Source organism: Hetaerina americana, unplaced genomic scaffold (genome assembly GCF_022747635.1).
Source record: "Hetaerina americana unplaced genomic scaffold, ioHetAmer1.1.p SCAF_13, whole genome shotgun sequence".
Classification (NCBI taxonomy): Eukaryota; Metazoa; Arthropoda; class Insecta; order Odonata; family Calopterygidae; genus Hetaerina; species Hetaerina americana.
Window position 1 is genome coordinate 15,762,139 of NW_027286403.1, and position 12,859 is coordinate 15,774,997.

Here is a 12,859-nt window from a genome sequence, read left to right on the forward strand (position 1 = left end):
CACCCCTTTCTTTCACTATAATCATATTGAGCGCTCCATTTCTAAGGCCGTGAGTAAAAACTTCCCCACGGAACCTCGAAGGACGTGAGTAAAAACTTCCCCACGGAGGTCACCGTATGACTCGCCTGGAAAAAACGGCAACCGGGAAGCGCAAGGTCACCTCCCGGATGACGCGCACCTCGCCGTGTGCGCCCCGCAACGGGCCCAAGGACATTCCTCGGAGATGCAGGTTTTTCGGGGGATTGGAGAGCGAGGAGCACGACGACAATGGCGCGGCGTAAGTCATCACATTAGCTGAGGCACGGTCTCGCTGGCGGTGAGTACAGCGTGTGCGGGGGGGGGGTACTAGGAGCGTCGGTCGCTAGCGGTAACTCTCGGCACCGTGAGGGATGCAAGTGGCTTGCAGAATCTCAGCCTTTAATGGGACGCTCCCTTAAGTATTCCAGTCTCAACTTTCGTGTCACGAGAGGAAATGATATGAACTCCTGCGGCACCATCCTCAGGCGCGTAAGGCACCGTTCGTTCTCATCTCATTTTGATTGCGGTTACACATTTCCCGCCTTCGCACCGTAACTCGTGAAATATATCCGCTTTGTGGAAATAGCTCAAGGAAAGCTGGTTGCAATCCAAGCGCGTCTGGCGCGTAAAGATTTCTTCCCCCAAGCTAGAGGGACAACCGTCGCTTTAAGAAATTCGTTGAAGGCACGACCTCGGTGGTGACTACCACATATATACAACGCCCACTTGAGTTCGCAAATTCGGGAAATTCGGACCGAGAGACGAGACGAACTTTCATATTTATTCAAAAAATGTTTCGGATTAATTCAATGAAGTTCGGGTACCTAATTAGTATAGGTTAATTTGTTTTCAAATTTCTCAAATACAACTCCTCAGTAGCTCTGGAAAAATATCATTTTAGTATACTTTGCTTTTTTGGAAAAATAATTAAGAATTATTTAACCTGAAATTAAAGTCATTGGTTACTACAATGAATTTTCAGATATCGCAACCAACCTACAATGGATATGTAAGACCTGATTCTAATAAAACTGCGGTCAAATCAACCATTAATATTATCATTCCCATCATAAGATGCTGTTATACACAACCTTCGGAAAAGAAGGGTATAAAATCAAATATGGCTTGAGTAAACTTTTTGTGACTAATTAACTGCAATGGGAAAAATGTGGAGAGTAAATATTTTAAAAAATCTGTCATTCTTTTAAAGCTAAAATCACAATTTCATCGAAATTTTCGTGCAAAAATTGCAAAAACATAGTATTTCTCCAATGATCAGCGTCTGGCTTTCAGTGTACATCTCCTAAGACACCTGATGCACTGGGAAATGATACTGCGTATTCTTTACTGAGTGATATATTCGATGAGTAAGAAGCGTTTACACCTTCATTTAAAGCATGCTTTATCAACCCGAAGGTGGGTTTGACTGCTGATAATTGAGCTCACCTAGTTCTAAGCCCATTGGCGTACGAAATTCACACATCAGAGTGAGGGGGGGCAGTTCCTTTCCCTGTGCTACCTTAGGTTTCCCAGGAAGATCTGCTACCCGAAAAATCACACGGCTCTAGTAAAGTTGAGGGTGCCCAGAGGCATCACCTGGAATCAAACCAAGGCCATCTGGTCAGTAGCCCAGTGCTCAATGCACTGGAATATCACGCTCCCTTCTTGGAATGTAAAGACTTAATTTTAATAAACATTCAACACACTAATACCTTAAATATCCACGCGAATAGTTTTAGAGCCAATGGCGTTTCGTAATTACGCAAAAATTTAAACTAACGGTTTTCTACTCTCCACCTTGATGGTAATAATATACAGTGACCCGAGCTAAAAGGAGCAGGGGAAATATTCTAGCAAGCTCTTGCGTTTATCTCATCAGCTGCTAAAAGCATTTCCCTCTCGAACGTGCACACAGCAAATGTCTCCACGCGAATAAAATTTACAAAGTTGGACAATCTGCTCCTCTTCCACCCCAGTTCACGACAACTACAAAAGTTCAACCGGAACACTTCACTCTGTCCTTAGTGGAGCACCATGAGCTTTGAACCGTTCATGTGACGAGCCTGCTTCCCTGGGAGGGGACGGCCGTGCCCTCCCCCGCGTGTGCGTGCGGGTTTGTTCGGAAGCCACGAGGCACGCCGGCCCCTTGCCCGGTCCGCGGCGGCGGATGTTCCCGGCCCGCGGGCTTTCCACTTGCATGGGTGAAAGAGCACATGCCCATCGATTTCCGGGCCAACGCATACGCTCCCCACCCACTCGCCACGATTAGTCAGCACGCAAGGGAAGGGTGGGGGCTCCCGTGCGCCTTCCTAAATCCCCCATGACCCTCAAGCACCACCCCTGGCGCCGAGAGTGTGGAGGGGGGGAAAGGGGATGATGATACGGGAGGGAAGGAAGCGTGCCTGGTCGTGAAAAGCACGGGACTTGCACCACGCTGGAAATGGGAGAGCACGGCTTCAATTGGGGAGGTTGTTTGGGAAGAGAGTGGGGGTCCCCCGGGCACCCCTGTCTGACGAGGACGCTCTCTTCCCTCCCCTGCCCCTCATCCTTCTCGTCCGTACCCCTTGCTAGCCAAAGGAAACGTTTCTAACACGGGGTCGGAGACGAGCGCTGCGGTTGATGGAGAGGGACGTAGACTCCTTGTGGAGATCCATATGGGGCGTCATTAAATTCATGGAGGCCATTTTCGGTTTGCATTTATGCCCCTTTCCCCTTTTACAAGGATCCATAAGAAATAAATGCCCACCAGTAACATCTTCCTGTCGCCATCATTAATATCAAATGATGTTACCTTCTAAAAAATACAAAAGCGCTTTTTGGCACGACGAAGGTGTTTCTACTGCTACTGCTGATCAATTAAATTAATTCAAAGTATGCTACTTTGAAGGACTAGTATATTTTTATTAAATTAGTGATACAGTACATGTGAGTGAAATGAAATAGCAATTCTAAATAAATTTAAGGAGTGGCTGAAATAATAATAAACAAAGAAAGATTCGTCCAGAAACAATATAACCACTCCTTGAAGGTAGAGTAAACCCTCTTTCCTAAAACTCTTCAGCGATTAGGGACAGTCGCACACTGAATGGAAAAGAGCAGTAATGAGAAAGCTTTCAATGACATTTGGACAATAGTATACCGTTTTTCACCACATGCAGGCATACCTTCCTGAAGATGAACGCAAAGATTTCCCATTACCATGTGTTTTACCTATTCTGAGTGGGTATGTGGGTGCCCATTGGGCCCGTGGGTCCCCTATCCCTCGCTTACATGAGGGATATGCTTTCCAAGATTGCTGTGAGCGGCAAAGATGTGAGTATGGGGGAGCCGCCATTCGACGTGTGACTGAATCGACGCGCCGCCGGTCAACACCATGCTGGGAGAATGAATCACTACGGAAAAAGTGGGGGCGGGGGGAGGAGGATAGAAGGAGGGGAGGGGTGCACGCGATGGGGTGTGCGGGGGGGAAACCGCAGCTGTTCGTCCAAACGGTCTCATCGTGGCGCTTCAATGAAAATTAGCCGCCGTAGCGTACGGGGACTTCACCACCTGATGGCAGTGTATTTTGGACACTGCCGAATGTGTGCATTTATGTTATTTCGGGAAACTTGACTGGAAATACCTCATACGAAATAAATAGTACTTTGAAAAAGACTATTAGGAAAGAAATTGATTTACCTTCCTGGAACGATTTGCTAAACCATTTCACCCCATTTTTCAATCCAAGTCCGGGACCAAATAAAAAGGACTTCGCGTGGAAATTACGGAAGCCAAAATTTGACAGAATCTGAGGATTGCCGTATAGTTTGATCACATGATAAGTCTTTAAATCTAAAACTATTAAGATTAAGCTAAACAGACTAATATGCTCTTTGTGTATATTTACATTAAACTCATCCTTATTTCTTGTTTGACGAAACGTATTGATTATTTCAATGTTCACACGATAGTAAACTTCCACTGTTCTTTTAATCAATAGATACTAACACTTCGCCATATTTGTGCTTTCTTGTGCACGCGAGACATGCTTATGTGGCTCGTGGAGTCACTTGACAATCGAAGCCAAATCATAAGAAGCTTTCTCTTTTCTCATGAGGAGAATTAACTCTTTGTTTCTGTAACAAGTAAAACAGACTACCTAAATAATTAAAGGTTGTTCGCCGTTTATCTACATTAATTTTAAAACATTTTAAAGATAAAACCTTGCATGAAAAACTTCGCCGAGTTTAAGACGGAGATAGGGTTGTATTAATCTTTCGATTAAACAGATGAATATGCAGAAAATTTGTACTAAATGCAATGCCCTAGTTTTGAACAAGTTCCTTTTAATTTGATGATAAAATCACCACAAACTTTGACATTGTGCCTCTGCATTTATACGGGAAATTACGGCGGTTAAAAATTCGAAAGACTTTTCCAAAGACATCATATAGTAAAACTATGTTTTTTGAAAGTGTGATGAACACTGGAAAAAATTTAGCATAGTAACTGTCATCCGACAATGACGCGAAAGACGTGCACGTGCCACTCATATCATAAAAGCACTCCACTCCGCTCAGTTCCACTTAATTCTGTCTCACCACCATTACTCGCATCACTTCCCCAGACACAACTTGCTTCTATAAAGCGTTAACGTCCACTCCTCGACTACGTACGTATTATACTCAATGCAAAGCTTGTCGAGTTGTGAGCAAACATATAGAAAAACAAGAGCATGCCGTCATATAAAATTCAGTTTTCCGTCTTCATGAATTATACTGCGAGTAAAATCCCACTTGCGAGGAAATTCAACATCTTTTCTTTAGGGCTCCCGAATTTCTCTAATGTTGGGATTACCGAAGAATATTTTTTTTCCCCCAAAGATGTATTATCGTCCTCTTGGAGTTTCTTCACATAGCTGACACGAGACAAACTAGCTACTGTCGCTTTGGATGTTAACGGGGGGATCGAGATGGTGCGGGGGCTAACGTACTGGCTTCCCACCATGAGGGCGCGGGTTCAAATCCCGGCGGTGTTGAATATTTTTCAGAGGTATCTCGATCCCTACTTGAGGTGCTTTGTGGAGGGCACTTTGAGTGAGTACGCCGTCCGTCGGATGGGACGTTAAACTGCGGACCCCTTGGCGCCTTTCGTAAAGAGTAGGCTAATGCCGACGCCGGGTTTCTCTCCACCCTTCATCCTTTCCTATCCATCCCCTATGGCGCAAATGACCTTAGCTGTCGGTCGCCTCCCCTCAAAACTACTACTTTGGATGTTAACATCGATGACCATAATGGCCGTTTTATTTGGATTGCTTAAGTAAAACGCCCTTTTCACGAGCCTGACCTCGGAGTAATCTACCACGAACTAAAAATTATTTTTACGTGCTTCCTGACGCAGGAAAAAATCCAACCCAGGTTTTAAACAGCCCTGATTCCGGCCGAACAAAGAATTTCCGTGCCAAAAGCGATGACCAAAATCCCACTTCTCCCAACCAATTATGTAGATTAAAACGGAAAAGAATGTCCGAAATTCTAACGCCATGCACATAAACTGTAAGAGAAGGTAGCCAGGATCTGGCAGCAGTCAGTGCGGAGATAACCCTTGTGGGAGGAACACGAGAGAGGGGGAAGGCAAGGTGGCAGGATTGGTGGGAATTACCACCCGACAAAAGGAGGGTGGGGAGGCGGAGAGGTTACAGACCATATCACTTTCCGTTTGGCGCGACCGAGGAGAGGAAATAAAGGCGGGGTATCTCGCTAATTACAGACATTCGCTTGGTAGATACAATACTTTTTCAACCATGTTACTTCATAATACGGTGATAATTAATTATTAGGGTATTTAACGTACACTTAATACCTGTAAAAGAAAGCTGACTTGGCTGGCCCATTAGAAAAGTAATACATGGCTATGATACAAGTTCTAGTCCAACCTCTGTCACTTCTACTACCTTAAAATTGCCTTATGATGAAATATATTCTGTAACACCGCTCCTGAGAAGAGAAAACTAAGAATCACATAAATACGTATAATTTAATATTTACTCCTACAGAGAGAAACGCTACAGCTGCAAAAATGTGTCCAAATTATTAGTTCTGTCTTGTTAGAAGTAGCGTAGAGCATTAAACCCGTAGAGAGCACAGATAACAGTGTTAACATATTTATTTTAAAACAATATTTAGGTGTTCAGTTGATTGTTTAGGACAATAAAATCTGAGTCCGGAATTGATTTTAGCGCGAAATACGTTATTTGAAAACCCAGATTCGTGATACCTAATTGAAATATTTCAGAAAGCATACTCACAATTATCCAGCAGTAGTAGCTGCTGCCAACAATAAAGGTGCCTAAAAGCTAACAAACTTGGTGTTGCCCAACAGAAAAGATTTTTTCAACCAAATTTTGACCCGCACTTGGCGCTTCGACTTTGAATGATCTTCTGTACATTACGTAAATCGTTGAAATCTTTCATATAATTTATAAATAATATCTTTCTGTACGCTTGTTTCTCTCACAACGAAGTTTTCAAAACTACACCACACCTAAGTTCATGCAACACACCAGGACACCACCAACCTTGAGGATTAGACGAATTAGCACTCTCAAAAATTATATTTCCGGCGAAACCCCATTGTTTGCCATGTAAACTGTATACTTACTCCGGAAAAACTTCTCGTAATTCTAATTATATGACTTCCGAGGAAATGCGCAGCGATATCTTTTCTCCGTCATGCACATATAAAATATGGTGTCATTTTTTTATATTTAAAACACATAATATTCCACCCAAAAAAGGACGTTAACTTGTGAATTAATGACACTTGGAGGAACGAGATAAAATCATCAGTTTTACTGTTGTTTCACGGACTAGTGAGAAGTGCAAACAAAGAGAGTGGAGAAGTTATTTACGGGTGAGAAAATTGTTTAATTATAACAAGCAGATTTATTTTTGAGATGAATGTATACCCAGATATGAAAGCGGTGTGTCCCTTACCGGTTAATACATTTCATTTCAGTGTCCACTTCCGCGAAAAATCGCAAATAACTCCACGGAATGAATACAATGCCAGATAAATATGCATTAAGGCATTCGTGACCAACCGGTTTTAAAAATAACCGGGCAAAATTCTCCATCGGTTTCTTTACTGATGATAATAAACTTGAGTCAGCATGTCTCCACTCAAAAATTTACGGTTGACTGCAAACAATCCCTTGCATTATACATTATACAATACGGCGAGTGTAAGTGTGCAAGAAGACCGGAAAAAATAAGCTGAATTATCCATTTATTCACGGCACCACGAATGGAAAATTTCATGGAGCTCCTTCGGCACCCATAGTAGCTACGCTAAGAATAATGTGCCTAGTTCAAAACTGACAGGTAAACGTCCGTAAACAATGAGATGACGTTTGAGCGAGAAATCATCCCCACTCCGCGTGGCTACTTCACGTTTGATACCTCCGGCATTGCGCAGGAGAGGGTGGAGCCGAAGGCGAAGAGAGTAAGTGGTGCGGATGACTGCCCTTGCTGCAAACTAGAGGAGCACATCTACACGCACAGTGAATACACTTATATCAACTATAGTTATGTTTACCTTTGCTTTTCGAGAGACCGCACCTGCAAGCAACGAGGGAGTCCCCTTCCTCGTGTGGAAATTAGGAATGGTCGATCACGCGCGGAGGAAATTTACCTGCAAAGGACGGAAAAAAAGTATCATATACGAGGCATTTACGTTAGCTGAGAGTTATCCTCAAGGTACCAAACTCATATCATAAGGTCTAGGCAAAACACCTGAAAAGGCTTCACCATTTCACATATTTGGTCACCTTTTGAGAATTTAATAATGCTAAATTGGTTTTTGTTATGACTTCACACCATTCACGTTAGTTTAATAATTAAATGACAGTAAATAGTAATGATTAAAACAAGAACTTCCGTCACCATAATGGCATTATTAGAGGATCAATGCTATACTCAGTAGAAATGAAGGAGATATGAATGCGACACGATCACAGAAATGTTACCCAAAACACGCGGCCATCGTCGTGCTCTCCGTAATGGGCGCCAGAGCTCAGTCGTGGAGTGCCGTCCCATCCGAAAGGTATCATGAATTTCCCTCGAACGGCTCGTCACGAAGGTCTTAACTCCCCCGAGACAACACCCTTTTAAAAGTGAATTCGCGAAATCGACATCCGAGACCGTGTGAATAAATAAATATTTCATTTGTTTGTTTTCAATATGTCGGCATAAGACTATTACTGCTAATTTAATTGTCTGGGGTACGTTCTTATAACGGTCACTAGTGCATAAGTGGGCACTAATTAATGACATATGAAGCAGGAAATCAGAAATTCGATTACTTTAGGCGAGATGTCACTGGCTTAAGGGGTAGCATAACTAGAGGCACGTAATAGCCAGTTAAACTTGGGAGATGTGGAGGTAATAAATTCAAATATGTGACATTATAGAAGGAGAATATTTATATTTAGGGGGTGGAATGGAAGAGAAGAGGGATGACCCATAGTAACAGAAGGAACAACGTTCTTTTTCACGAAATTTCAACACTTGGTACAGCGCGTTTCACCACGGTACGGCATCGAAATTATACTGTTAATTCTGTTTTCATGGATAAGAATACAAGTATAGAGCTTCCACCAAGTAAAGCCTACAAAATCTTAACTTTCACAGAGGATTGAAGTTAAAGGGATTGAAAGGTGATGGTTAACCCTAAAACGATTGCTAACTAATCTTTAGGACTGGGTTATGCGAGAATATATGCGAAATAACCAAATTATTGGTAGATTTATGAATACGGCCAGCTTTCGTTGGCCAACTCTTCTGTCATGTGAAATATTACACCGGGGATTCACACTCTTATTTCTTTTGTCCGTGTGTTGGACATGTTTATCAAATTATCTTAGAAAGTTTTTAATCAACGCACCTCAATTTTCTATCATCAGGGCACCTATCATAACCTGTGCACATTAGTGAATTTTTGAAGCATAAAATTAGAAAGGAAACACACACATGGAGCCTAGTAATAATAAGAATGGTAATAATTCAGTCGAAGGCTATTTAAAGGTAATTGAATCAGTACATCAATTTACAAATAATAATTTTCTGGAACGGAGTGATCCCCTCTCCGTCTACACGCTTTTCTTTGCTGTTTTCGGAGAGGTAGTCTGGCTTACATATGGAGGCAGCCTGGATTGGATTATTTCTGCCATCACAAGATTAATGGGGACGCTGTGGAAGGGATGCCGTGCGTGGCGTGAGGGTTGCGGCTGCAAGCTGAGGAGATGGATACGTCAACAAGGATGAGGGAAAGTAATATAAAGATTCCGTCACTCAAAATTGACATCATTAATTTCTCCTTTAGGAACTTTTTTGATCCGACACACTAAGCATGACTATTCATCAGATCGTAGAAGTATACTTTTCAACCGTAAATTCTCAACAAATTCCGTAGTTTCACGGGTGAGATGGCGGAATTCGAATATAATAATGGACGGATAATAACACTTTTCCACTACATACTCGTATTTCCACCACAAGTAAATCCACGAACGGTTTCGATCCACATAAAATAAATATGCTTAAGGCCTCACTTGACAGAAATTTTTTACCCGATGATAATGCTGTGATACCGGTCGTGGATCAAATCAATATCTGGTGGAGAACTGTTATTCTTGGTACTTAATTAGTAAATTCTCAACTTCGACATTACATCTTTGAGTAAATCTTCCGAAAATAACAACATTAAGGCATTTGACTCAAAGGTCCCAACAATCGATACCATAACTACGACATACCTTAGATTAAAATCAAATAGGTGATTAAACTTGAACAAATTTGCACGGCGATCAGTAACTTTAATTGTACATGGAACGTACTTTTAGAAGCATGAAAGACTTTTTTGAATTTTAAACCCCTTGGGAACCTGGATCGGCATTGTATTAAGTATGACGACTCTAACAGGAGTGGATTAGATAATCAGTTGGAAAGTGAAATAACAACCTGGTAGGAAATTACCTCTATTTATGCAGCACATATTTAGCCAAGACACCCATGCCGATAAAATGCCGAAGCACGCAAACACGTTCCATTTTTCACTGTGAAGCGAGATTCCATTTGATCGCACGGCAAGGAGTGTCACGTGCGATATGCATATGTCGAGGGGGCAAAGACACGAGATCACGTCGGCGGTAGGTTCGTCGTCCCCTTCACAAAAAGTAATCACTCTCTATTCATCGAAATCCCCGCCTTCGAAAATTTCACCATAGTTCTCGAAGTTCCCCATGACCATTTTTTTTTAACAGCAGCCTTAATTTCCGGGGTTGAACAATCAATTCATTTGGGACTTTCGGGAAATATGCGACCATTTAATGACGAGCTATTCCACCAACCAAGATTGCGACACCATGAATTCGCATTTCACCCTAATGCACATTTAGTTATAATTTTTTTGGCTAAAATTAAAGGTGATTCTCCCCTACGCCATTTAAATACTGCAAATTTTTCAGCACCCATTAAGTCTTCTAATACCGCCTTGTTCGAGCGGCCACATACATTGTACTGATAATTATACCAACCTCAGTGGCGTTGAGGTCGAGTCCTCGACTAGCCACTTAAAGGTCGCGGGTTCGTTTCCCACCCGGAAAGTTATCCCTACACGTAAGGGTTGGGTGTTTATGATTTTTCTTACCGTTCATAACATAATAAATATGGTAAAAGTTGAATGTTTTTGATAATCGTTAAATACAAGTATTAAATACTTGTATATAAATATAACTAAAATGACATTTTAAAATGCTACGATTTTGTCTTCAATGTCTATGACGAACTAATGGGTTTGGCTGACTTCAGCCGAAGCTCAAATACCTATAGCACAGAGGTAGTTTAGCAATTAGGGTAAACAGAGAAAGTGTGAGCTATCAACTATGAACCAAATATTCGGTCTTGAGGTTTGGACTGCAAACAGAAAAACGCTGCATGTATACCTGCTGTGAAGTAAGAGGAAGGTTTCATAAGAATATCAAGTGGCGAGACGTTTTAATGTAGAGTACACTATTTTGGCCTATAATTGTGTTTTCCATGCAAATATGGAGGGAAAAAATCACATTGCAAGAAATGATACTCCCATGCAGTGAACTAACATAAAGTAATCAGATATCCCCCAGAACAATATTCTTTGACAGTATAATGCAACAATTTCAGAGCGTAAAAATCATTCGCCTTGACTGGGACTCGAACCCAGATCCCTCAATATCCGGTCGAGTGCTTTAGCCACTTAAGCTACCGAGGCGTCCTCTTAAACTCTGAAATTTTGGGGCTTTTAAAGGAACTAGATGTTATGACGAAATACCGTACATACAATGTCACATGCATTCGTAGTCGTGCGCGAGGCGCCACTGTCCACGAGGTTAAAAGCCAACTTTAAACACGTATGGTGTTTTCCCTTTGACAAATTCCGAAGAAACTGCGGGAGATGCCGCAACAGTAACTTTTAACGGAGTCATCCGCTAATGTGCATTTTAATGCAACAATTTCAGAGCGTAAAAATCATTCGCCTTGACTGGGACTCGAACCCAGATCCCTCAATATCCGGTCGAGTGCTTTAGCCACTTAAGCTACCGAGGCGTCCTCTTAAACTCTGAAATTTTGGGGCTTTTAAAGGAACTAGATGTTATGACGAAATACCGTACATACAATGTCACATGCATTCGTAGTCGTGCGCGAGGCGCCACTGTCCACGAGGTTAAAAGCCAACTTTAAACACGTATGGTGTTTTCCCTTTGACAAATTCCGAAGAAACTGCGGGAGATGCCGCAACAGTAACTTTTAACGGAGTCATCCGCTAATGTGCATTTTAATGCAACAATTTCAGAGCGTAAAAATCATTCGCCTTGACTGGGACTCGAACCCAGATCCCTCAATATCCGGTCGAGTGCTTTAGCCACTTAAGCTACCGAGGCGTCCTCTTAAACTCTGAAATTTTGGGGCTTTTAAAGGAACTAGATGTTATGACGAAATACCGTACATACAATGTCACATGCATTCGTAGTCGTGCGCGAGGCGCCACTGTCCACGAGGTTAAAAGCCAACTTTAAACACGTATGGTGTTTTCCCTTTGACAAATTCCGAAGAAACTGCGGGAGATGCCGCAACAGTAACTTTTAACGGAGTCATCCGCTAATGTGCATTTTAATGCAACAATTTCAGAGCGTAAAAATCATTCGCCTTGACTGGGACTCGAACCCAGATCCCTCAATATCCGGTCGAGTGCTTTAGCCACTTAAGCTACCGAGGCGTCCTCTTAAACTCTGAAATTTTGGGGCTTTTAAAGGAACTAGATGTTATGACGAAATACCGTACATACAATGTCACATGCATTCGTAGTCGTGCGCGAGGCGCCACTGTCCACGAGGTTAAAAGCCAACTTTAAACACGTATGGTGTTTTCCCTTTGACAAATTCCGAAGAAACTGCGGGAGATGCCGCAACAGTAACTTTTAACGGAGTCATCCGCTAATGTGCATTTTAATGCAACAATTTCAGAGCGTAAAAATCATTCGCCTTGACTGGGACTCGAACCCAGATCCCTCAATATCCGGTCGAGTGCTTTAGCCACTTAAGCTACCGAGGCGTCCTCTTAAACTCTGAAATTTTGGGGCTTTTAAAGGAACTAGATGTTATGACGAAATACCGTACATACAATGTCACATGCATTCGTAGTCGTGCGCGAGGCGCCACTGTCCACGAGGTTAAAAGCCAACTTTAAACACGTATGGTGTTTTCCCTTTGACAAATTCCGAAGAAACTGCGGGAGATGCCGCAACAGTAACTTTTAACGGAGTCATC

At 42.3% G+C, this 12,859-nt stretch overlaps 1 protein-coding gene across 1 annotated transcript in view; it reads right to left on the reverse strand.

The window, feature by feature from the left end:
* LOC139686112 (uncharacterized) overlaps positions 1–7,691 on the reverse strand; it is a 147,080-nt gene extending 139,389 nt beyond the window's left edge. The window contains exon 1 of the mRNA XM_071583295.1: positions 7,594–7,691. The gene's annotated coding sequence lies outside the window, so the exon portion shown is untranslated. The remainder of the gene's footprint in view (positions 1–7,593) is intronic.
* Positions 7,692–12,859: the final 5,168 nt, after the last annotated feature.